The 25421-nt window shown below is 41.2% G+C and overlaps 1 protein-coding gene across 1 annotated transcript in view; it reads left to right on the top strand.

Moving 5' to 3' along the window:
* The first annotated feature begins 3648 nt into the window (after nt 1–3648).
* Nucleotides 3649–25421, top strand: part of LOC306991209 (up-regulator of cell proliferation-like) — a 29402-nt gene continuing 7629 nt past the window's right edge. Inside the window, exon 1 of the mRNA XM_079598855.1 lies at nt 3649–3662. The gene's annotated coding sequence lies outside the window, so the exon portion shown is untranslated. The remainder of the gene's footprint in view (nt 3663–25421) is intronic.

Raw genomic sequence — 25421 nt, forward strand, 5'->3', positions numbered from 1 at the left:
GTCGTTCAGGCATCCTGGCACATGCGCGGCTCTGAGCGAGCGCAAAGGGTGCTGAGCCCAGACGAGCAGGCGTTCCGCCAGATTGCAGAGGATTCTGGATCTGACACCGCCTTGGCGGTTCACGTATGATACCACAGACATGTTGTCCATTCGAACCAGTACGTGGTGGCCCCGCAGAAATGGGAGGAAGTATTTCAAGGTGTTCTCGACTGCTATAATCTCCAGACAGTTTAAATGGAGGCGCTTCTCCGTGTCTGACCAGGGGCCAAAGACCGGTCTGCCCTCGAAAATACCGCCTCAACCTAGGTTGGAGGCGTCCGTCGAGATAACTTTTCGGTACGAGACAGCTCCCATTGTCACTCCCCGCTGATACCAGTCGGTCACTATCCAGGGCTGCAGAGCTGAAACGCAGCTCTGAGTCACTCTGATTCGCGAACCGCCGGAGGCCCAAGCTCGGTGATGTACACGAGCGTTCAGCCAGCGTTGCAGAGGCCGCATACGCAATAGACCTAGCCGGAGCACTGCTGCGGCTGAAGCCATAAAGCCCAGCATTCTCTGAAATGTTTTCAGGGGAAAAACACTGCCTTTCTGGAAAGACGCGGCCAGACGCTGAACACGGCGCGTGCGCTGTGTTGACAAGCGGGCCGTCCAAATAGTTCAGGATTCGCATCCCCTGACGCCTCAGGGAAGCGAGAGCCGCGTCCATGCACTTTCTAAATGTACGGGGTGCTAATGACAGGCCGAACGGTAGGACGGTGTACTGATATACCTGACCGTCGAAGGGGAATCTCAAGAATGGCCTGTGACGGGGTATAATCTGGATCTGAAAGTACGCGTCCTTCAGATCGAGAGATATAAACCAGTCCCTCGGCGAATTTGCGCGAGGATTTGTCTGGTCGTGAGCATTTTGAACAGTCTCCTCGTGTGAGCTTTGTTCAAACGTCTCAGATCTAGTATAGATCTGAGAGCCCCGTCCTTCTTGGGTACGAGAAAATAACGGCTGCAAAAGCCTGACTCGCTCATAGAAGGATGTACCGACTCTATCGCCCCTTTGCACAGCAGTTTTGCTTTTTCTACGCGAAGTAGGTGTGCTACTTCTGAGTTCATGCTCGTCACGGTCCGGGCTCGAAAGCGCGGGGGACGGCGAGTAAACTGCAGCGCATAGCTCTGCTTTACAACGTTCAGCACCCATTCTGACACGCCCAAAATCGCTTCCCATGCTTTCGCACGCATAGCTAGGGGCAGAATGGTCTTCGGGTTCTGATCGCCACACTGCGCGGGGTCGAGAAACTGAGACGGATATATCAGCGTGGCGCACGCGCTCTCGTTGTTTGGACAGGGCGGCTCGCTGACAGCGGCGGCCGGCTGTTTCACATTCAATAACTTGATCGCTTTGGACGGAGAACAGTTTGTGGCACGAACAGCGGGGCACGTGAGCGGCGTTGGGGTTACAGTGTTTGTTAGTAAGCGTGAGCGCTCGTGAGCAGTCACAGGGCTTACGTTCACAACACAGCCGGTTATACAATGGTCTCCGCGTTCCGATCGCCGCACTGCGCGGGGTCGAGAAACTGTAGCGGAGGTATCAGCGAGGCGCGCACGCTCTCGATGTCTGAATAGGGGGGCTCGCTGACAGCGGCAGCCGGCTGCATTACACCCAATGACTCGATCGCTTTGGACGGAGAACATTATGTGGCGAGAACAGCGGGGCGCGTGAGCGGCGCCGGGGTTACAGTGTTTATCAGTAAGTGTGTGAGTGCTCGTGAGCAGTCACAGGGCTTACGTTCACAACACAGCCGGTAAACAAAGGTCTCTGCGTTCTGATCGCCGCACTGCGTGGGGTCGAGAAACTGTAGTGGAGGTATCAGCGAGACGTGCGCACTCTCGATGTCCGAATAGGGCGGCCGGCTGCATTACACCCACTGACTTGATCGCTATGGATGGAAATCATTTTGTGGCGAGAACAGCGGGGTGCGTGAGCAGCGCCGGGGTTGCAGTATTTATCAGTAAGTGTGAGTGCTCATGATGCAGTAGCCTTTGTTAAGGGGACTGGCAGAGCGGGTCGGTTTGATGGCGGTCCGGCCGCGGCGGGACTCACGCATCTTCTCCTCCGTGCGGCTGCTAGGAGGACTTTGCGGCTCAGGTTTCAACGCGATCTTGGGCCGGCGGCTTGTGGCGGCTGTTAGAGCGCGATCTATGGCGGCCGCCCTGTCGTCGCTGCGAAGAAGGTCCGTTGCAGGCCTTAGACGGGAGGGCAGACTTTGAGCGCAATCTCGCGGAGACGGGGAGAGCGAAGCTCGAGGGAAGGGTTTCCGACGAGCGTTCACTGGCCACATCGGACTCCTGAAGTCTCTGGGAGCGGCGCTTCTTGTTGCGCGGCCCGCCGAAGACAGGCAGAGTGACATCTTCAGCGTCGAACACGGCAAGTCGAGCCCGCAGGGTCGACATTGGCAGTTCTTCGCAGTGGACGCAGCCTCCCGAAGACAGAGCGAGGGCTGCGTGGTCTTGTCCCAGGCGGAGAGCGCAGAAGATGGTGGTCTCCGTCACTGAGCGGGAAAAACGAGGCATTTTGAAACAAACACCTCGTGCTCTTTTCAGGGGCGTAGAATTTAGTAGGGACGCTAGGGACGTGTCCCTACCAATATCCAATGACCACTGATTTGTCCCTTGCAATAATTTAGATTTTTTTAAATATATATATTTATATAAAACGAACTTTATATATAAATTAAAATATATGTATTATAAAACCACTCTTACAAGAGCGTTCTGTGAAAAAAGCGCAATTCCTGGTACACAACAATTGGTAGATCTCGTAGAAGTCCCGCCTCGCGAACCCACATAGCTAATCCGATTGGCTGTGCTTTTTCTTTCTAACTTGTGAGAGGCTGTAGCTTAATTCGGTTGTGAGAAGCGGCAAAATTCCTCCGAAACCTAGATGCGTAAGTGAGGGAGAAAGAAATCAACAGCTCTGTGAACAAAAATAATCGCGTCAAATATTGATTCTGGTACAGTGCAGTTTTTTTTCAATGTATGACAATCGCGGGATAAGTAGCCAACCCAAACTGTGTGTGTGTGGTGGGGTAGGGTGTTTTGTGTGTGTGTGTGTGCGTGTGTCTTTCTGTCTCTGTATGTCCTGGTAAACCCTTGTGGGGGTAAAATGCCCCACAACGATGGCAATATTTGAAATTCTTATATGGACAAGGATTTTTTTGATTCACATGAGGAAAACAGCTTATAAATTATCTAACTGATGTTTTTGAAGATGTAAAAATGCAAAAAAGTTTTCTGTGATGGGTAGGGTTCGTGTAGACTTTTTTTACACAGTTTGTACAGTACAAAAAATTTGTGCGTGTGTGTGTGTGTGTACACTTTGTGATGGGCACTTACACTAAAAGATCATGAAAACTATTTTATATGTGCTTGCTATTTAAAAAGATTTATAAATCTGACAAATCATATTTCTATTTAAGTCTAGTGTTTTGCACAAGTTTCTGTAAGGGTTGTGTAAAATATGAATTTTGAACTTGATACAAAAAGTGGAAGTCTGCAATGTCCTGAGCTTACTAATATAGTGAAACATGTGTTTTTTTTTATGTGCTGAATCAGGATGGCAGCTAAAAAAAGAAAGGTAGACATTAGGAGCAACTTTAAAACAAATACAAGTAAGTCATTTAAAATATTTTCTCAATTGCTAAAGTGTAGAGTCATCAACAATTGTAAAACATTTTTTTTCTAAGTTTTCTCTCCCTGTTAATTCCGTCAATGTGTTGTTTTGCCAGCTGAGGTGACAGAAACAGTCCTGCTAGGTAGTTGCTCAGGAAGAGAGGCAAGTGGAGAGGCAGGGTCACAGGTGAGGTCAAGTTTTGACATGATGTTGACATGTTAGTATAGTGAGATTTATTATTGAGACAATTGTTAGGCAGATGATCTGCTAATGGCACAAGTGAGACTTAACAGTATTGCTGTGTGCCATGTCCACCAGGATAAACTGGACAAAGTTGATGTAAAACAAATATGCCAACAGTTCATTTCTGTTAATGACAGACGTAGACATGTGTTTGGCTACTTCAAATAGTAAGGATTCGGAACAAGACAGTAGACACAAAGTTGAGTGAAGTTAAGTCTCTGTCAAACTGCCTCCTTGTCATTATTTGTTACCTGTAACATTACATAATTAATTATTGCATTACAATATAAGCGGATTAAAGTTAATAAGTCAGCCAAACTGCCTCCTTGTCATTATTTGTTATACTATTAATTTCCTGAATCCTCAGCTTCCAGGAATGTCCCCACCAATCTCAAAATCAAACCTACGCCTCTGGCTCTTTTAGACATGTGCGTTGCAGCGGCGAACGCACGGAGAGGATAATACATTATATCAAAGACATAGAAAGGATATTGACGCCGGATAGCGTAGATAGCTGAAGATAGCTTCTTCAGACGCTTTCCTAGGCTGGCTGGTCGCAGAATTCGACGGCGGCGGCTTCTCTCAGAGTCCAGAGATGCGTAGAGCTCGCTGAAGAGATGAAAATCAGTGGTAAGCAGCCTGAGCCGTCCTTTTATACGCTAAGCCACTCCCATTTTGGCGGGCTTTGACGCGTGAGGGCGCTTCAGGCGTGACGTCACGCCCGGCTCAGTGGTAGGCTGCTGCAGTTGCCGCTGGGCAGCCAATGAGCGCGCAAGACAGCCCGCTCTAGGTCTGCCTGCTGCTGCACTGCGTTGACAATATATACAAATTTAAGGATACATTTTTGGCTTCAATATCTCGAGCAAAGAGACTTTACCCGGTGCGTAATTTTACATTACGCAGTATGAGAGAACCTCATGTAAGAGAACCACTGATACAACAAACCTATAATAAATCAGGAAATTAGATGAGATGTAGTTAGATGGTAAAAGCCATTCATATGAGTTGACATTCTCTTGATTTGTGCTTATAGGTGAAACTGTAATAATTCTAATGAAATGTAAAAATACATTTCTATTTATTATAATTCTGAACAAAATAATCAGGATTATCAATTTAACCATTATGCAGCATGATTAAATGTGGCTTAGTTTTCATTAACTAAAACTAGACTAAAATGCTCAGACATTTAGTTGACTAAAACTTTACTAAACAAAACTAGGACAAGGTTGACTAAATATGATAATACCTCAAACACAGTCTCGTGGGTCTTAAAGTTAAGGATACGGGATGCGTTTCCCATTAACGTTGTCTCTTAGCGCGCTACGAAGACTCATAATGTATAACTAAACTAAAATCACTGACTTACCCCTGTACCCACCATCATTCCCTTTAAATAGACTTATAAGCCTTTCATATTTGCCAGCTGGTGTACCTTTGGATAATATAATTAAAAATCTAACAACAATCAGTGTAATGACACATTTATTATTTGCATGACAACACTTGAATTCGCCTTATTGTACACTGTCTACTAAAACTTCAGAATTATATTCGTATAGACCTGCAACAGTGATAAGGTAAAGCTAAGAGTAGTCCAGACCTCAATCGGCAACCCTCATTCACTATTTGAAATACTGAATCTTTTCTGGTCATACAGAACATTAATGCATCAGTCGCAGTTAACAGTTATATTAAGGACGTGTCCATTAATATAATCCTAGGCCTGAGTTGCCTGGCGTAACGTTACCACGCCTTAACTTAAATTACATTATTACAAATTAACTTACCTTGCTTTGTCTCTTCTCATCGTCATGCTTCTTGTTTTTCCTTTTTTCTCTGCACCCGATGGATAGACTAGTTTCATTTTTGCTGTCAAATTTCCAAGTCCTGGGAAGACAACGATTTTACACGGTTGGTTGACTGTTGAGTACCATCTAGGTGACCCAATGATAAAACATAGTGGCTTTTAATGCATTTATTGAATATATTTCACTACATAAATAGCCTGGGTGCCAGCCCAAACCCTGCCCACAAAATGTTTTACGAGTTACTAGTTCTTATTAATTAGATACTAGTACTTATTCATTAGTTACTAGTACTTATTATTAGATACTAGTACTTATTAATTAGATACTAGTACCTATTAAATAGATACTAGTACTTATTCATTATAGTAAATAGATACTAGTCTGTTGAAATGATTAAATGTTAAAACGGCTTGCCATATTGTGACTAGTAAAATAAAATCTACTAGTGACATTTGGAATAAATACTAGTATCTAATAAATAGTTACTAGTCACTATTGAAATAAGTACTAGTATCTAATGAATAAGTACTAGTATCTAATATATAAGAACTAGTCACTATTGAATAAGTACTAGTATCTAATAAATAAGAATCTAATTAAATAACCAAGCCCCACCATATCTGACTAGTCAGCTAACGCCATACAATCCCTCTAGAACATTGCGCTCAGAGACCCAGAAGTTACTCATAGTGCCCAGAACACATCATCTCCACAAAGGTGACCGGGCCTTTGCGGTAATAGGGCCGAGACAGTGGAATGAGCTGCCACTATCTATTAGAACTGCCAAATCACTTTCCATTTTTAAAAACTTGCTGAAATGTCATTTGATGTCATTAGCGTTTAATTAGATAGATGAGATGTTGTTGTATGCCGTGTATATATTGTTTGTGTGTGTTTTCGAAGCTCAGCATAAGCTGTTTTTGTACTAAATTCTGTATGTAAAGCACTTTGGTTCAACTTGGTTGATGTTTAAACAGTGCTATATAAATAAACAAACAGAAACAGAAACAGAAGAACTAGTATCTAATGAATAAGAACTAGTATCTATTTAATAAGAACTAGTATCTAATAAATAAGTACTAGTATCTTTAAAAAGGTACTAGTACCTAAAGAATAAGCACTAGTATCTAAAGAATAGGTACTAGTACCTAAATAATAAGCACTAGTAGCATGAAAATAGATAGTAGTAGGTTGAAATGATTAAATAGACACTAGTCAGAACTGAACAGTTGATATCTGAATGACAGATCCCATAGAAGTCAATGGCAAAAAAAATGTGTTACTAGTAACAAAAGAATAGTTACTAGTCACTATTGAAATAAGTACTAGTATCTAATGAATAAGTACTATGGCAAGCCGTTTTAACATTTAATCATTTAAAGCTACTAGTATCTATTTTCATGCTACTAGTACTTATTTTTTAGATACTAGTATCTATTCCATTAAGTACTAGTACTTATTCATTAGATACTAGTGCTTATTCTTTAGTTACTAGTACCTATTCTTTAGATAGCTAGTACTTATTCTTTAGGTACTAGTACCTTTTTAAAGATACTAGTACTTATTCATTAGATACTAGTACTCATTCAATAGATACTAGTGCTTATTTATTAGTTACTAGTACTAATTATTAGATACTAGTACTTATTCATTAGATACTAGTACCTTTTAAATAGATACTAGTACTGATTTGTTAGATACTAGTACTTATTTCAATAGTGACTAGTAACTATTGTTGTGGCAAAATTTCATCAAACAAACATCACTGCGTAAGGGAGACTCAGAGTCAAATTATAAAATAGAAGTATTTATTCTTGCAAGAAGAGGAGCAGTCTAGTACACAGTTGTTACCCTGTGCAGAAGAGTGACACACCCCCAGACAGACTGAACCAGCTTTTATCTCCTAGCGCTCCCAAGGTCTTCTTGCCAGAGCCTTCCTCCCAGTAGTCTTCCATTCAGTAATTTTCCATAGACAAGGAAGCCATAACACTAGTTTAGATTCGTCACTAAGCCCCCCCTGCATCAAATGGCCTTCTGACATCTAGGTCAGAGGTCCTTGTTCGTCTGTTCTCTGGAGTGTCTCTCCCTTCTGCCTTCCCAGGTACATAAACAGAATCTTCTCACACTAACAAGTGAGAGTCACACATGTGACATTCTTTGAATCATCTATATTTTACTAAAGATCAGTGAATATCATAAAATCGCCACCACAACTCCTCACTTTTTATCATTATTAATCAAACATAATAATAATAATAACAATAATAATAAATGCAAGTTCAAGTCATTACATCACACATCATAAAAATCAGTCTCCTTGAACCTGTGAAGAAAAAGAGTTTAGGATGAAGAAAGCATAAGGCTGTTTTTGTTGGGGTAAGACCCATACTTATTTAGCAAGCAAGTAAACATGTTTACTAATGCCGGGCTCGACCGCAGTCACACTAGTAAGGAAAAAAATAGTTATAAACAGTAGGAAAAACAAACATATAAGATTCAAATCATAAAAGTCTAATAAAAATCCCTCAGTTTCAAAACCCTGTCCTTGTACGCCATCTCGTAACACGGATGTCTGCTGCTTTTGACCCTCTTTACATATCAATCGTTCTCAGAAAGAAAAAAAACATCAACACATTTAACTGTAATCTCTACTTGAATTACTACTCTAATCATCTGCATAATTTTGTTCATCCCCATCATCATTCAGATAGACTGTAATTTTCACCAATGGAACAGACATTCCAGTTTTCTCATATTCACCCATGAATAACAAAATTATCAGAATAACACATACAATCATAACTCATACACATTCAACATTTTCTCCATATCCATTTCCCTAACCATATTTTGTTCTTTTACTTTTAAATCAATCAGGCAGTGGTTCTACTTGATAAGCTTCAATAATAATCCCCATAATTTACATTAATTAATAGATCTTCTCTTCCTGAAAACCTTTGCCTTAAATATTTTCTAATGAATCAGTAACCAATCAAATCATTTGTCATATACCAATATCAATACTAAGCCCTATTTCGATATAATCAAATAAAATCCTCAAAATCATCACAAAACCACATTCTTAATTCATTAGTTGGTCCACATCCTCCAGGCATGTTGATCATCTCGTTCGCCCCATGGACTCCTGAGATCACCACCGCACCCCCCCTGGAATGAACCACTTCCTGCTTACTGTCACCTGTGAATGGAGACTTTAAGTATTTTGTTAGTGACTGCTTGTCTTTCCCTCGTCCCTTTTGGTGTGACCTGTGGAATTTTCACCATCTGTTTACAAACTGAAACATATTATTGCTTATTAGAGTCAGAGTCCTTTCCCCCTGAAAAACACATATCCACGTTAACAAGTCAATATTCATACATTTGGAAAACAGAATCAGTTCAGCTTGATGCAATCCATTCTGACATTCTGCAAAAGGAAAATTTTAAAGTTATGCTCTGCCATTATTTCATTGGGCATATTTTGCCCTGTCTCCCAATGCTGCATGCTCTCTGTAAAGAAAAAAAAACAAATATCGAGGTTATTGTCAGATAGTAAAGTACGTAGTTTCCACAGCCTTCGATGTCCTGGCGTTTCCTGTTAAAGGAACACTCCGACTTTTTGGGACTTTAGCCTATTCACCTTATCCCCCAGAGTTAGATAAGTCCATACATACCTTTTTCACCTCCGTGCGTGCTATAAGTCTGTTTGACGCACCCACCGCTAGCCTAGCTTAGCACAAAGACTGGATGTAAATGGTTGCAGCTAGCATACTAATCCAAATAAGTGACAAAATAACGCAAACATTTTCATATTTTACATGTTGTGATTTGTATAGTCACAGAGTGTACAAAAAACAAAGTCACATGAGACACAGACATATTTTAACCGTATAAATACTGGGAACTATATTCTCTGAAGGCGAAGCACTGCTACTTGGGCGGAGTGATAACCGCAGCACCTGAGACGCGCTCTGAACGAACTCTCTGCTCCTCACCACGGCGCGTCTCAGGTGCTGCGGTTATCACTCCGCCCAAGTAGCAGAGCTTCGCCTTCAGAGAATATAGTTCCCAGTATTTATACGGTTAAAATATGCCTGTGTCTCATATCTGACTTTGTTTTTTGTACACTCTGTGACTATACAAATCACATTCACAACATGTAAATAGGAAAATGTTTGCGTTATTTTGTCACTTATTTGGATTAGTATGCTAGCTGCAACCATTTACATCCAGTCTTTGTGCTAAGCTAGGCTAGCGGTGGGTGCGTCAAACAGACTTATAGCACGCACGGAGATGAAAAAGGTATGTATGGACTTATCTAACTCTGGGGGATAAGGTGAATAGGCTAAAGTCCCAAAAAGTCGGAGTGTTCCTTTAAAACAATCCAGACAGCAATTTTGTTAGGCAGAAGAATGGCTTCTTTCAGGGCTTTACCCAATTACCCCTAGTGTTCTCCCAACATTTATTCAGCAAATGTGAACCCCTTAATAAACCATATTTGGCAATTGTTATACCATCCCCCTTTTGATGGTCGACACAACTCGATCATCAATTTAACATAACATTTAACAAAGTGTCTTCGATAAAGTCTGCCATCAACACCAACCCAAACGTTGTCCCTCAGACAAACTTCCTTCAGACATCTTTCTCTGCCTCTGAAACAAAAATATTACATTCTTCACTTAAAGCCACAATTTCATTTTCTTATCAAAGTATTTGAAGGGCAACGGCCCTCATTCTCACTGCGTATCCTGCTTTTCAGGCCTGTTGTTTTGTCTCGCAACCATTTTTAAAAGTCGTCAGGTCGTGCTGTACAGACTTGGTCAATGTCAGTCAAAAAAAACATTCTCCTCCTGTTTACAATAATCATAAATGGCTCTCTGCATAATTTGATATTGACTTAGCCAATGTGTCACATCTTTGTTGTTGCTGTCAAATCTATAACATCTTCTTTTATTTCAACCCATGATCTACAACTCCACAATTCCAATTTATATAAATACCTAAACTTATCCAAAAGTAATTCAAATCCACATCATAAATGACAAAAGTAATTACTACCAGACGGAGCGTGATCTTAAAGCTCGTCCCATGTTCTCTATCATCTTCTCATCAGATTCACTCAGCATTTGCCTTCTTTACAATTTGTCACTTGCCTTAACTCATCTGTAATGAAAAAACACTCTCCAGAGGTTAAAGACACAATATACTCACTATTCAGGCGGAATAGCTTCCCTAAACTTAACACCTACAAGACATAAAGTGCTGTCACCATCACACACACTCATGCTAGACACACATACAGCATGTAAACTGCTCATTTCCACTGTTCGGTTTTTTTATTTTTATTAACTCTAAAAGTATAATATTTAAGGTTTAAATAAGATTTAAACTTCACATTCTCCTGTAGCTTTTATATAATTTTACATGGCCTTTCAACCCGTTTCAAATGTTCATTATTTTGTCTTTAGAAAAGTCAGCTGGGTTGTTTTGGTTTATTATCATTATTTTGTTTAAGCTTGCCTTACCAGGCCTGATAACAGAAAGACAGACAGAGTACCAAATCCCTTCCTCCACTCAGCAGTCTCTCTTACACAAATAATCTTTTCAAACAGCCTCCTAAGACTGAACTTAATTAATCATAGTCTAGAACCCTTAATAATTCACAAATGTTACAGTTTTTCTCGATTGCTTAAACACATTTCATGAAACTATGCCTCATATTCTCAAAACAGTAAACACAAATCCATAACGTCTCACCCAATTCCCCAAACATCCTATTTTCAGGTCAAAATGAAGCTCTACACTCAAAACCATTCACTCTTGCTGAAAAAACAAACTTTGTCCTCAGACTGGACACACAAGCCATCAAAATCACACACACTACAACATATTCTTACACACTGGTGTAATAAATTCAAAACAACATTTCCAAAACTGGTAAGTTATGTTGCTTGTGGTTCCCCCCCTCACAAACCTTTTCACATGATGAACACAAAAGACACAACCAATGGATACATTGGCATATTTGTATTCATTCATGTACTCTTGTAAAAGTACTTTTTTTTTTTTGACTCTCTCTAATTATTTTTTTTATATATTTACTTGCGTAAGACATGTGTGTGACCATCATATGACAGTAATAGAGCACACACAAACCTTATTCAAATATGGAATTGTATTGTAATGGTTAAGAGTGTTGTACGTGACAGGAGCGCCTCCACTAAAGGATAAAATATGATGAACAAGTCTAAGAATGTTCCACGTATGGTTGAAAAACCATCATTGGCCTAGAAAGATAACAGTCTGGGAGTCAAGACTATAAAGGAGGAAGGATGATCTACCTTCACTGTCACACTCTGCAGACACTGTGTGTGACTGTACGACTGCTGGCCTTTTCTTGCTAAAAAATAAACCTCATCAAAGACAATGGGAAATGTTTGCCTCTTATTCAGTGATAGAATTTTGTTTGCCACCAGCACACCTCCCTGAAGCTTCTGATGATGAAGGCGACGGTGAAGTGTCTCAAATTCTGCCTTACTCATAGCCCAGCCTCCCTCATAGTCATACCATGGACAAGGACATGGTCAACTAAAGTGGCTTGAATTTCATCCGAGACCACTTGTCTTCTTGCCCTTCCCCTTACCTTTCCTCCTCCTCCTATCTCTCCTCGACTTCTTTCTTCATGTCTTTCTGGATCTATTGTTCCAAAACTCAATAAACTGATTCGGGCCCTTTTATCTATCTATTGAAGGATCTGATTGATGTGTGTTAAATTTTGACTCTTAGTGTTTCCACCTGGGCAATTGTGTGCTAACTGAGCTGAAGCTGTGCTGACTTGAGTGAACAATACTGAATACTAGTGCTTTCTAAATGACCACATGGTGTAGGCAATGAGAATTGAAGAGATTTGTGTTTATAGTTTAGTGAAATGCGTGTGCTTTTTGATAAATGGCATTATGGTTTTGAAATTTTAGTTCAAAAGCCTGGTTATAGTGTTTAAGCAATCGAGAAAAACTGTAATATACAAATGTTTAACTCAAATTAGAACCATTACAATAATCTAAAATACATTATGCTATGAGTATTCCTAAGGTTATCTTTAGTTTGAATACTTGTATAAATTCTCAATTCACCTTTATTATCCAAACTCTACAAAAACTGTCTTAATCTTTAGTCAGCACCATGTCTAATGACCTTCAGGAGTTAAAACCATCTTATAGACATATTAGTTCGAAATCAACACTTCTATAATTTTCCTTGCCCAATAAGGCAACCATCATGTTCCTGATATAAATTAATAATTTATGTTACTGTCTCCCCAACAAATAATGACAATCACCTCATGGTCTCAGCTGACTCTTGAAAGCACATTCACATTAGCTCTTTATCTATAATTTCCATCAGACTTGTCACAATTGAAAACAAGCCATACAGTGAATTGCGGGGGGTTTTTTCTCTCTGATGAGTGATATAGAGGAGCTCACATTTTCTCGGTCAGAGACAGGCCGTGACTCCTCACAGCGAATCCCACCTCCCAATGCTATGCTGACCCCAGTGGCCTCTAGTAATCAGCGCTCAACTCTCATACCTTCTCACATATAACACCTCCATCCGGAGATGTCCGTGTTTGTGACCCCCTGCGTTAAATAGTCCCCTGGCCAGGAAGATCTATTCGTCGTTGAGTAGCCACTCCCACTGGTGACCCGCTCATTCCCATCACACAATCAGTTTCTTCAACAGAACTCAGCTGTTTTCTGGAGCTTAGGAAAGGCACATTCAAGAGTCACCTCCATCTGGACTGCCTCTAGTGTTAAGGGAGACAGGTTAATAACAACAGTATTTAATAACAAATCTGTTAGACCTGTCCGAATCAACAAAATCTCAGTGAAATTTATTCACGTCTATTCAATGTACATCTATAGCCATGGTCATAGGTCCTGTGTCATGCTGAAGGCTAAGATCAGACAAAGACGTTATTGGTCCTAAAATAACAAGTACTTCTCAATTCAGGTTTACATTATTATTTTAAAGACTTCTTTAAAGTCATTCAGTTTTACGAATCTAAAATATTTAAGTACAAATTGCCCTCTGAATGGCAATGATTTCCTTTAACATGATTTCTTTTAACATCTCATTATGCTATAATTTTCAACTGAAACTGTGCTTTACTATAAATAGCTTATTGTCATGACAGGCTAAAATAACAGCCTTCTGACATTGAATGAGAGAGAGACTCTGAGGCCTTCAGTAATTGGTACACCTTTTGTCATACTAAACTTTATCTTTTAATTCTAGCCCAGTTTAAAGGCACCTTTGCTAGAAATTACATCAGGGAATTTAGACATTAAAAATTTTCCACTCATATGAGTCTGCCACACTGGCAGTTTCAGTCAAGTCCCAAAGCTTATCTTTTGAAACCAAAACATCAGCTTCATTTTTTTCCTACACATTTAGCAACTCTAAACCCAGTGCTACTGCTTCTGCTTATATCATCTCAATTTTAGTTGTCAGATTCTCAATTACAATCTGCAATTAGGATCTTCCAAACCCTTTTTTTTTTTTTTTTTTTAAGCGTTTCATTAAAAGACAATCATCTTTTTAGTTACCTTTACTTTTACAAATATTTTTCTTATCTGTAATTTTACATTTTACTGGTACTTTAGTTATTTTCCTTTTAAAAGGATTTCCTTACGACTTAAATCTTTCAACTTTCTTTTCTCTTTCAATCTACTTACGACTTCCATCTATCAACTTTCTTTTCTCTTCTCATTTACTTGCACATTCTTTTCACTTCCCTTAGCCCTGCATTCACATTCTTGGTTCTTTCTCAGACGAAAACTTTAATATCGTCTTCAAATCCTGTTCTACTTTCAAACCCACATTAATACGTCACTTTCACATTCCATCAACTTTCTTTTACACCTTTCTGAGTGGGCATTTACAGTTGCTGCTAAATGACCCCACTGACCACAATTAAAACATTCTCTGTCCCCTTCTCCTATAGTTCGATCTCTCTGTCCCCTTCTAACAGCTCCAAATTACTGCACACACTTGAAGCAGTGTTTTCCAATCAGTTTGTAAACAGAGCTGATAAGCAGTTCTCTCTATTCTTTGACAGTCCACCAGTGGCGGATTCTATCACACTAGCCAAATCATTATTTTCATCATTATTGGCAGAACATTAATTTTCTGCACGGAAATGCATAAATTGTTTTAACAAAGTTTTCACAAAGTTTCTGTTTAACTTTAACACTTGTCCAGGGAAAATTATCCCCAACCCATAATTTCCTTTATAAAACAGACAATGTCTTTTCTTCAATGACTTAATATCAACACTGATTACAATAGCAAGTACACATTTAACATCCGGAAGCCGGGCTGAATAAGCACACGCTGTTGCTGTACTACCAGCATAGCTGGAGTCTTTAGGTTCAAAAGATAATGGTTGTCAAACCAAAAATAAACATAATTTCACTCATTATTTTACCACTAAAATATAGAATTGTTCCCCATTTTGCTTAATGAAACATTCATTATCTTTATATCATGTTAATCCCTGTTAATCATACTCAATGCCTTATTACTATTATTTTTAATCTGAACCTCACTTTTCATACCATTTCTTAATCTGACTTAACAGCCGTTCATATATAGTTCCATAAATTTGATCAGAAATGTTGTTTTCATAACATACATTTTCTACAGTTGTTTTCTTCTCAAAATGGTTAGTCTGCCGATTCAACAACTATTATCATTACTGTCTCTGTACCACTTATCTCTACTGTTTTTACAGAAACCAAAATATCATATTACTCAAAACTCAATCCTTCACAAAGACAGCCTTATTGCTGCTTGCTACTTCAACTTTTGTTACAAACAAAATCTTCTGACATCTAATGTCATGCATCCATCTTATGGATGAAAAAATAAAACCTTTTATCAGTTATATTCAATCTTACTATATGGAAATACATTCTACATCGACTCCGTTCTCTTTTATCTGCTTCAAGCCAACAACTCATTGTCTTTTCACACTTTTACACACGTTGAACGCAGACACAACAACCTTTCTGTTTCTCACTGCCCTGTTCAACTGATTCCCGCACCATCTTTAATCTTGTGGTGCTCAATATCATACATTTCTGCCCTTAATTTTATCTCATTTGACAAAACACCGGTGTACCAAATTTCGCAAGCTTGCTTTTGAGACTTCCCCATATTGGCCGCTTATCTGTTCTCTGTGGATTTCTCTTTTACGCGCGTTCTCTTTATTTGTCAGGCGTCCCCGACAAACCCGATCTTTCTTTTAACCCAAATCGGACAGGTTACACTATTAGTGTCCTCCTAATTACGGTTTACCAAAAAAAATCTGTTACGACTTTCTTGGCTCTCCCTAATTAGCCTCAGTACCCAAAAATAACTTGCTCCGTGGTGGAACAATTAATTTCCAGGTACCTATCTGTGTGAAATGTCTTGGTCTGTCACAGTTCTCAATTAATTCCAGATTATTTATCTGCTTGAAATATCTTGTTCTGTCACAGACCTCAATTAATTTCAGATTATTTTCCTCGTATCTGTTTGTAATATCTTGATCTGTACGTAGATCTCAATTAATTTCAGATTACGTACCACAGAAAACAGTTCTCAGCCAATATGGTTCAATTTCACTCTTCCCCCAATTAAACTTAATTGAATTATACCTTACCCAGAGATGTTTTGTTCTGAGCCACCTGAGTTCTTTGATTCCAGTGGTCGATCCCCCCGGGGCTCTGACATCGGCCGGCCTCTCTCTCTCAAGTTTACGAGGTAGAGCTGGAACTTACTCAGTCCAGGTGGCCAAACACCGTCCGATCTCAGGTCCAGGAGGCATCGTCCAAGGAATCCCACTATTCTGACACCAAATTGTTGTGGCAAAAATTCATCAAACAAACATCACTGCGTAAGGGAGACTCAGAGTCAAATTATAAAATAGAAGTATTTATTCTTGCAAGAATAGGAGCAGTCTAGTACACAGTTGTTACCCTGTGCAGAAGAGTGACACACCCCCAGACAGACTGAACCAGCTTTTATCTCCTAGCGCTCCCAAGGTCTTCTTGCCAGAGCCTTCCTCCCAGTAGTCTTCCATTCAGTAATTTTCCATAGACAAGGAAGCCATAACACTAGTTTAGATTCGTCACTAAGCCCCCCCTGCATCAAATGGCCTTCTGACATCTAGGTCAGAGGTCCTTGTTCGTCTGTTCTCTGGAGTGTCTCTCCCTTCTGCCTTCCCAGGTACATAAACAGAATCTTCTCACACTAACAAGTGAGAGTCACACATGTGACATTCTTTGAATCATCTATATTTTACTAAAGATCAGTGAATATCATAAAATCGCCACCACACTATTCTTTTGTTACTAGTAAAAAAAAATTTTTTTTGCCATTGACTTCTATGGGATCTGTCATTTAGATATCAACTATTCAGTTCAGACTAGTATGTATTCCAATTGTGACTAGTACATATATATTAGATACCAGTACTTATTCATTAGGTACTAGTGCGTATTTTTTAGATACTAGTACCTTTTAATAGATACTAGTATTTATTCAATTAATACTAGTACTAAGTCATTAGATACTAGTACCTATTAAATAGATAGTACCTATTCAATAGCTACTAGTACTTATTCAATAGATACTAGTACTTATTATTTAGATAATAGTACCTATTTATTAGATATTAGTATTTATTCCAAATGTTACTAGTAATATTTTGTATTTTTTTTATTGAACTCTACCGTGGCCGTTCTGACTAGTCATAACATAAGACTAGTAAAAAAGCAGTTGTGACTAGTAAAATAAAAGCTACTAGTAACATTTGGAATAAATACTAGTATCTAATAAATAGTTACTAGTCACTATTGAAATAAGTACTAGTATCTAATGAATAGTATCTAATATATAAGAACTAGTCACTATTGAATAAGTACTAGTATCTAATAAATAAGAACTAGCCTAGTATCTATTTAATAAGAACTAGTATCAAATGAATAAGTACTAGTATCTTTAAAAAGGTACTAGTACCTAAAGAATAAGCACTAGTAGGTTAAAATGATTAAATAGATACTAGTCAGAACTGAACAGTTGATATCTGAATGACAGATCCCATAGAAGTCAATGGCAAAAAAAAATAGTTACTAGTAACAAAAGAATAGTTACTAGTCACTATTGAAATAAGTACTCGTATCTAATGAATAAGTACTAGTATCTAATTAATAAGTACTAGTATCTAATAATAAGTACTAGTAACCAGTGTTGGGGCTAGTTACTCAAAAAAGTAATATATTACATATTACATATTACTCTCAAAAATAGTAATGCCTTACATTACTTTATTACTCCCTGGAGAAAGTAACTAGTTATATTACTAGTTACATTTTTTTTCTTAATTACTTTATAATTGCCTGAGATGCGTCAGATGGAGGGAGAACATACAAAGGAGGAGTGTTCTTAAGGGTCCTTATTACGCCAACAACAGACTGGCACTGTCTAGCACAAATAACTACATACAACTGTACTTGTGCAATCAAGTACAAAAAACAAGTATTAATTTACTCAATGTTTAACAAACACCGTCTGGTGCAAACAATCAATAAATTTGATTGTCAATTTATCCCATACGGAAATGTTAAATTATTATTATATATGCCAAACTATTTACTATTTAACTATTTATTTCAAGTCTACAGATCAAGTCTACATATCCACATTTCATTTTCTAATCTTTTATAAATAAAATGTATTATTTATTATTATTTTACCTCTTCTTGACCAGCTCATAAAAACAAAACAAATACTACACAAATTATATTTGAAAACTGATAATTATATATATGTGACATGTATGTAAAAAAAAAAAAACTATTATACATACATAAAATATATGGGCTGGTTTTATATGTCAATTATTCCATTTTCTAATAGGTTTTATATACGGGCATATATATGGTATATATTTCATATATGTATATTTCATATATGTACATATATTACATTTCCGTATGGGATAACAAGTCTAAACTTTTTGCTGCTTGTGGGGCTGCTCATTCATGTCACTCTGTCGCTTCGCAACGAGCTTGATGTGTCCGTGCTGTCGGAAGCGGTGGAGAGCAGCTTTCTCCCCGGGCAGAGTGTGCACTTCACCGTCAAGTTATTTTCCTTCCGTTGAACATATTCAAAATAATTACTGAATCTCCACCCGTCGAAACTAGCTTTCTGTTGCTGGGAACCTTCCTCAGCTTGCCATTGTTGACGCTTCCATTTTCCACCATCTGTCTTTGAGGATGCCGCTCTGCGGCTGGCTGCCGGGTGTCGACCAATCGGTGATGGTAAATGATACCTCGTGCCAAACCCAGACCAATCACTGTTACATTCACGCCCTCCTCCCCTTCCCTTCTGTTCTCTGTGTTGTGTGCCTTGTGTGTGATGGTGCTACTGGCAAATGTAACGCAAGTAACTAGCTCGGGAAAACTGTAATAATATTACTATTTTCAGACGAGTAATGCCTTACACCATAGATATTATATAGAGACTAGATGCCCTATTGGCCGCTGGGCACCGAGAAATACGGCCGCCATCTTAAACCGGTCGTACTCCTAGTTTCGTTGCTTAGCAGCAGAGAGATTCCAGAGCACTGTGGAGCATTTTCCTGTTCTAATCGGCGGACCAGCGCAAATAGGGCCCGGGATTACTTTTAACAAGTACATTTTAACATTACCGTACGTTTGGTTGTATTTTATGAATAGAATATTACCAGATAATTGAGGAGGAGCAAGGATCTTTGATATTACTGTACTGAAATCGTAGCCAGTAGGCTGTGTTTACTGCATCACTCGGCATGGAGAGGTGGGGTAAAGTAATAATTACAAGAGCTTCTCGGTTATCAGATACAAGCATTCAACGGCCCTGTAGTATAAACATATATAAATATAGGTTATTTGTGTTTGCGCATGTGATATCAGGAAGCAATGTAACGTTAATAACGTTAACGTTAAGTTACCTGTGTAATACACACATGACGGCGTCGGCGATGCGCAAATCGAGTGTGTGTGTGTGTGAGAGAGAGAGAGAGAGAGAGAGAGAGAGAGAGAGAGAGAGAGAGAGTGTGTGTGTGTGTGTGTGTGTGTGTGTGTGTGTCACAAATCATACTGTTTCTTCAACTTATTAAAATATCTTACTTTACTGCAACTCTGTTTCTGCTTCTTTATCATATTTATAGTGTGTGATTTATAAAATACCTTATACCCTACATCACATATTATGATTTTGGACGTCTGGTCACTTTATATCTTATATCAGAATATTATATTATTGTTAAGCCTACTATGAATATTAAAATATGCCGAACCATGTGTCCTGTATCATAGCTACATGAATGACATTTGCAGAAAACCCCCCCGCGTGAAAATCAGTTGGGTATTCAGTGAGTTATGATTAATTAAATGCGCTGACAGCTCATCGCTCCTGCTATACAGATTACACTGAGTGGAGCGGGTGACCGGTTTAAGATGGCGGCTCCACGGCTCGACCGCGCTAATAGGCAGTAGCGGTCGATAGGGCGTCTATCTATATGATGTCTATGCCTTACACTAGTTACTGAAAAAAGTAATATTATTACAGTAACGCGTTACTTAGTAACGCGTTACACCCAACACTGCTAGTAACTAATAAATAAGTATTAGTATCTATTGAATAAGTACTAGTATCTAATAAATAAGAACTAGTAACTAATAAATAAGTACTAGTATCTAATAATAAGTACTAGTAACTAATAAATAAGTACTAGTATCTAATGAATAAGTACTAGTATCTAATAAATAAGAACTAGTATCTAATGAATAAGTACTAGTATCTAATAAATAAGAACTAGTATCTAATGAATAAGTACTAGTATCTAATGAATAAGTACTAGTACTTAATGGAATAGATACTAGTATCTAAAAAATAAGTACTAGTAGCATGAATCATTGAAATGATTAAATGTTAAAACGGCTTGCTATATATTGGAGGAGGATGCTGCCAAATGTGCCAAGCTTACAGATTTACTTTCAAGAGGACAAACACAAGTGGCAACAGCAGGTAAAGAGAGATAGGCCTAGTAATGATTAGCAATAGCAACGCTGCAAAGTAATTATTCGGCTAATACCGTTGTATCATTTTCAACCCATTTACAAGCAAAATTAGCCTGGCTAACGCCAGACCCAATTCTCGTTGAGACTTGGGTCTGGGAACCATATGTACATTTTCTCGTATTTGAGGCGTGGTTTACGAATGCCTGGCGCCGTTTATTGGGTGCTAAGAATGTCTATCAAATGCGCCTGTACGTAGCTCATAGCCAATCGTTTCCATTATACCAGATGACGTATGTAGAGCGACAGAAATTAGACGAAAGAAGAAGACGATGGGTAAGATATTTTTGTGTAAACAATGACGTTCAGCGACTATTGCCGTTTGTGCAAGATAAACATGAGGGTCGAAGGTATATATGGACACTCCACAGACATGATTTTATAGATTTTATAGATGTCGTCATCGTCTTGCTGCTCCCTCCCCATTCTGTGATTGGTTCCCTAGATGAGGCGAAAATCTGGTCCATGGTATCCAGACTGCCTTTCAGCGTGAATAAAATCGCGCTGCGCAAAGGCAGTATGGGGAAACCCAGGCTAAAGCAAAATATAAAATTTAAATAAAATATTAGCCTTTTTGTATCATTCAATATATGTCAAGGCGATTCATAGACTTTGCAAATATTATGCAATTTAATATTGATAACAACACTCAAGCTTGATCTGTGTGAACCATGGTATTAATACAAACTACACAATAGTAAGAGCTGAACTGTTGCTTTGTTTATCCAATTTGGAAAAAATGCTAATTTGGAATTCCACCATGGAAAAAGTGGGCCGGTCATGGGCCTGAATCTCCCGGGCTGAAAAGTGGCCCCACTCCGGCCCTGCGCACACACACACACACACACACACATTAGTAGTAATAATATAGTACTAGAGTCTGGTGATTTTTGTTGGCAGTTTAAGACTGGATTTAGATTTTTTAAATGTACTGTAAAGGAATACCAATGCTTTAATTAAAATATAATAATAATAATAATAATTGCTTGAAATTTGAATATTTAAATGTTGCATTTAGCAGGTAGTGAAAGACTGGATTTAGATTTTTTAAAATGTACTGTACTTGTAAAAATTCCTGCGGCACGAATGAGGCGTAGAGTGCGGCGCGGTAGACGCGAATACGCCTCATTCGCGCTTCAAGTTCGCGCGAATGGCGCGAATTGAGCGTCTGGCGCGTTACGTGCGAATGATTTTATAGTGCTTTTTGTGCATTCACGCATTTTGACGAGAATTCGCGTCTGCCGCCCGAGTTGAAAAATCTGAACTTCTGCGTCAATTCGCACCGCGTTAACCAATCGGAGCCTACTTGCTGCTGTCACGTGGTGAAGTGACGTGATAAACGGGGGAATGCCCGATGTCATTTTAAATGTTTGGCCTCAATAACTTATGTTTGGCCTTAATAAATTAATTTGTAATGACTAAATGCCCGCGTAAAAGAAGGAATGACATTGTTCAGATGTTAACTATGAATGTGACACGACACTGAACACTTGCAGTCATAGGCTACATTTCTGAATGAGATGAAGAAAAACTCACATAGTGTCACAGTGTCTGGTGGTTCCCTGGGTTTAACATTAGAGGTCTCAGTTTTCACGGTGTCTAGGCATTTTCACTACACTTCCCATAATCCTGTCTGTCACTGATTGTTCATTTCCTTCAGCTGTCTCTCGTCACCTTGTTTGCACTTGTGTATATTGTCCCCACACTTCCATTGAGCTTTGAGCCTGTTTCCCTGTCGTTTGTTTATTTTTATGTTTGGATTGCTTACATGGTATTTGACCCCTGCCTGGACTGATCGTGAGTACGGATTACCCAATAAATATCATTGCGTTTGGATCTCTAATTCCCTGTGTGTGCATGTCGTGACAGAAGGACTCCGTCACAAAAGAGATCCAGCATGATGGGGTTTCGTATCCTTTCTCCTAACACGGAGAAAGAGAGGAAGCGGCGAGTCCAAAATTTGATGAGCCTACGCCAGCGGGGCCAGCCGGTGGATTGCCTTGCTCAGACCTTTTGGACACTCTCGAGAGGTATGGGCTACAATAAGGCAGCATTAAAGGATGTTTTTAATGTCTGTCTTGATGACCCATTGCCTGGGTGGGAAATGAAGGGGCTGGAGATCTTGGACTGTTGGGGTTTTACCAGATACCTTCAGCATCGGAGCCAGTGGGATGCATCAGTCACGCCTGTGTCTCGTGACAGGATGACCGACACACCCTTGCCGGTGAGTGTAACTTCCCCTGAGGCGGTGGGCTTGATGCCACCGTCTTGCCATCGTAGGCGGAGGAGGAAGAAACACACTTCTGCCGATCCAGAGACCGTTCACGTCACGTCTGCCGATCCAGAGACCGTTCACGTCACGTCTGCCGATCCAGAGACCGTTCACGTCACGTCTGCCGATCCAGAGACCGTTCACGTCACGTCTGCCGATCCAGAGACCGTTCACGTCACGTCTGCCGATCCAGAGACCGTTCACGTCACGTCTGCCGATCCAGAGACCGTTCACGTCACGTCTGCCGATCCAGAGACCGTTCACGTCACGTCTGCCGATCCAGAGACCGTTCACGTCACGGAGGTCGTCCCCGAGCAACCTGATCTGCCAGTTCCCCTGCCGGCCCCGCCCGAGCTGCTCGCCCTGCCGGCCCCGCCCGAGCTGCTCGCCCTGCCGGCCCCGCCCGAGCTGCTCGCCCTGCCGGCCCCGCCCGAGCTGCTCGCCCTGCCGGCCCCAATCCAGCATCACATCACCCCCGCCGAGCCTGAGCTTCACGTCACGCCCGCCGAGCCTGTTCCTGAGCCGATGGTGTCTGTTGCAGTTCCTGAGCCGGTGGTGTCTGTTGCAGTTCCTGAGCCGGTGGTGTCTGTTGCAGTTCCTGAGCCGGTGGTGTCTGTTGCAGTTCCAGTTCCTGAGCCGGTGGTGTCTGTTGCAGTTCCAGTACCTGAGCCGGTGGTGTCTGTTGCAGTTCCAGTTCCTGAGCTGGTGGTGTCTGTTGCAGTTCCAGTTCCTGAGCCGGTGGTGTCTGTTGCAGTTCCTGAGCCGGTGGTGTCTGTTGCAGTTCCAGAGCCGGTGGTGTCTGTTGCAGTTCCAGTTCCTGAGCCGGTGGTGTCTGTTGCTGTTCCAGTTCCTGAGCCGGTGGTGTCTGTTGCTGTTCCCGTTCCTGAGCCGGTGGTGTCTGTTGCTGTTCCCGTTCCTGAGCCGGTGGTGTCTGTTGCTGTTCCCGTTCCTGAGCCGGTGGTGTCTGTTGCTGTTCCCGTTCCTGAGCCGGTGGTGTCTGTTCCAGTTCCTGAGCCGGTGGTGTCTGTTCCAGTTCCTGAGCCGGTGGTAACTGTTCCTGAGCCAGGGTCTGTCTCTGTTCCGCCTTGGTCTTCACCGCCATGGCCGCCCGAGTGGTCGGCTTCACCCTGGTCGTCTCCGCCATGGCCGCCCGAGTGGTCGTCTTCACCCTGGTCGTCTCCGCCGTGGCCGCCCGAGGGGTCTTCACCGCCGTGGCCGCCCGAGGGGTCTTCACCGCCGTGGCCGCCCGAGGGGTCTTCACCGCCGTGGCCGCCCGAGGGGTCTTCACCGCCGTGGCCGCCCGAGGGGTCTTCACCGCCGTGGCCGCCCGAGGGGTCTTCACCGCCGTGGCCGCCCGAGGGGTCTTCACCGCCGTGGCCGCCCGAGGGGGCCTTCACCGCCGTGGCCGCCCGAGGGGTCTTCACCGCCGTGGCCGCCCGAGGGGTCGTCTCCGCCGTGGCCGCCCGAGGGGTCTTCACCGCCGTGGCCGCCCGAGGGGTCTTCACCGCCGTGGCCGCCCGAGGGGGCCTTCACCGCCGTGGCCGCCCGAGGGGTCTTCACCGCCGTGGCCGCCCGAGGGGGCCTTCACCGCCGTGGCCGCCCGAGGGGTCTTCACCGCCGTGGCCGCCCGAGGGGTCGTCTCCGCCCTGGCCGCCCGATTGACTGTCTGCTTCGCCCTGGCCGCCCGATGGATTGTCTGTTTCGCCCTGGCCGGCGCTTAAGCCGTTCCCCCTTGTTCCTGTTCCCCTCCATGGACCTGGTTCATTTCCTTCAGCTGTCTCTCGTCACCTTGTTTGCACTTGTGTATATTGTCCCCACACTTCCGTTGTGCTTTGAGCCTGTTTCCCAGTCGTTTGTTTATTTTTATGTTTGGATTGCTTACATGGTATTTGACCCCTGCCTGGACTGATCGTGAGTACGGATTACCCAATAAATATCATTGCGTTTGGATCTCTAATTCCCTGTGTGTGCGTGTCGTGACACATAGCTAACGTTAATTAAAGAAGTCGTTTGACCTACGTTATAACGAGTCATTAATGTATTTTAACTTATATGTTTCATATAATAGAGCCGAAGTTATAGATTGTGAATTTAAACATTTCTGGTTTACCAGCGGCAGACTTCAGGAGGACTAGCCGAGGTAAGGCTGTTCAGGCGGGTTACATGAGCGCTAAGAACCCGGTGATCGCCTGGATCTCACAACTCCGAAACGTCAGATCAAATTTTTTAAATAGGTGCTATCTTTATAAACAAACCACAGA

Source organism: Phoxinus phoxinus (genome assembly GCF_949152265.1).
Source record: "Phoxinus phoxinus genome assembly, chromosome: 23".
In the NCBI taxonomy this organism is placed as follows: domain Eukaryota; kingdom Metazoa; phylum Chordata; class Actinopteri; order Cypriniformes; family Leuciscidae; genus Phoxinus; species Phoxinus phoxinus.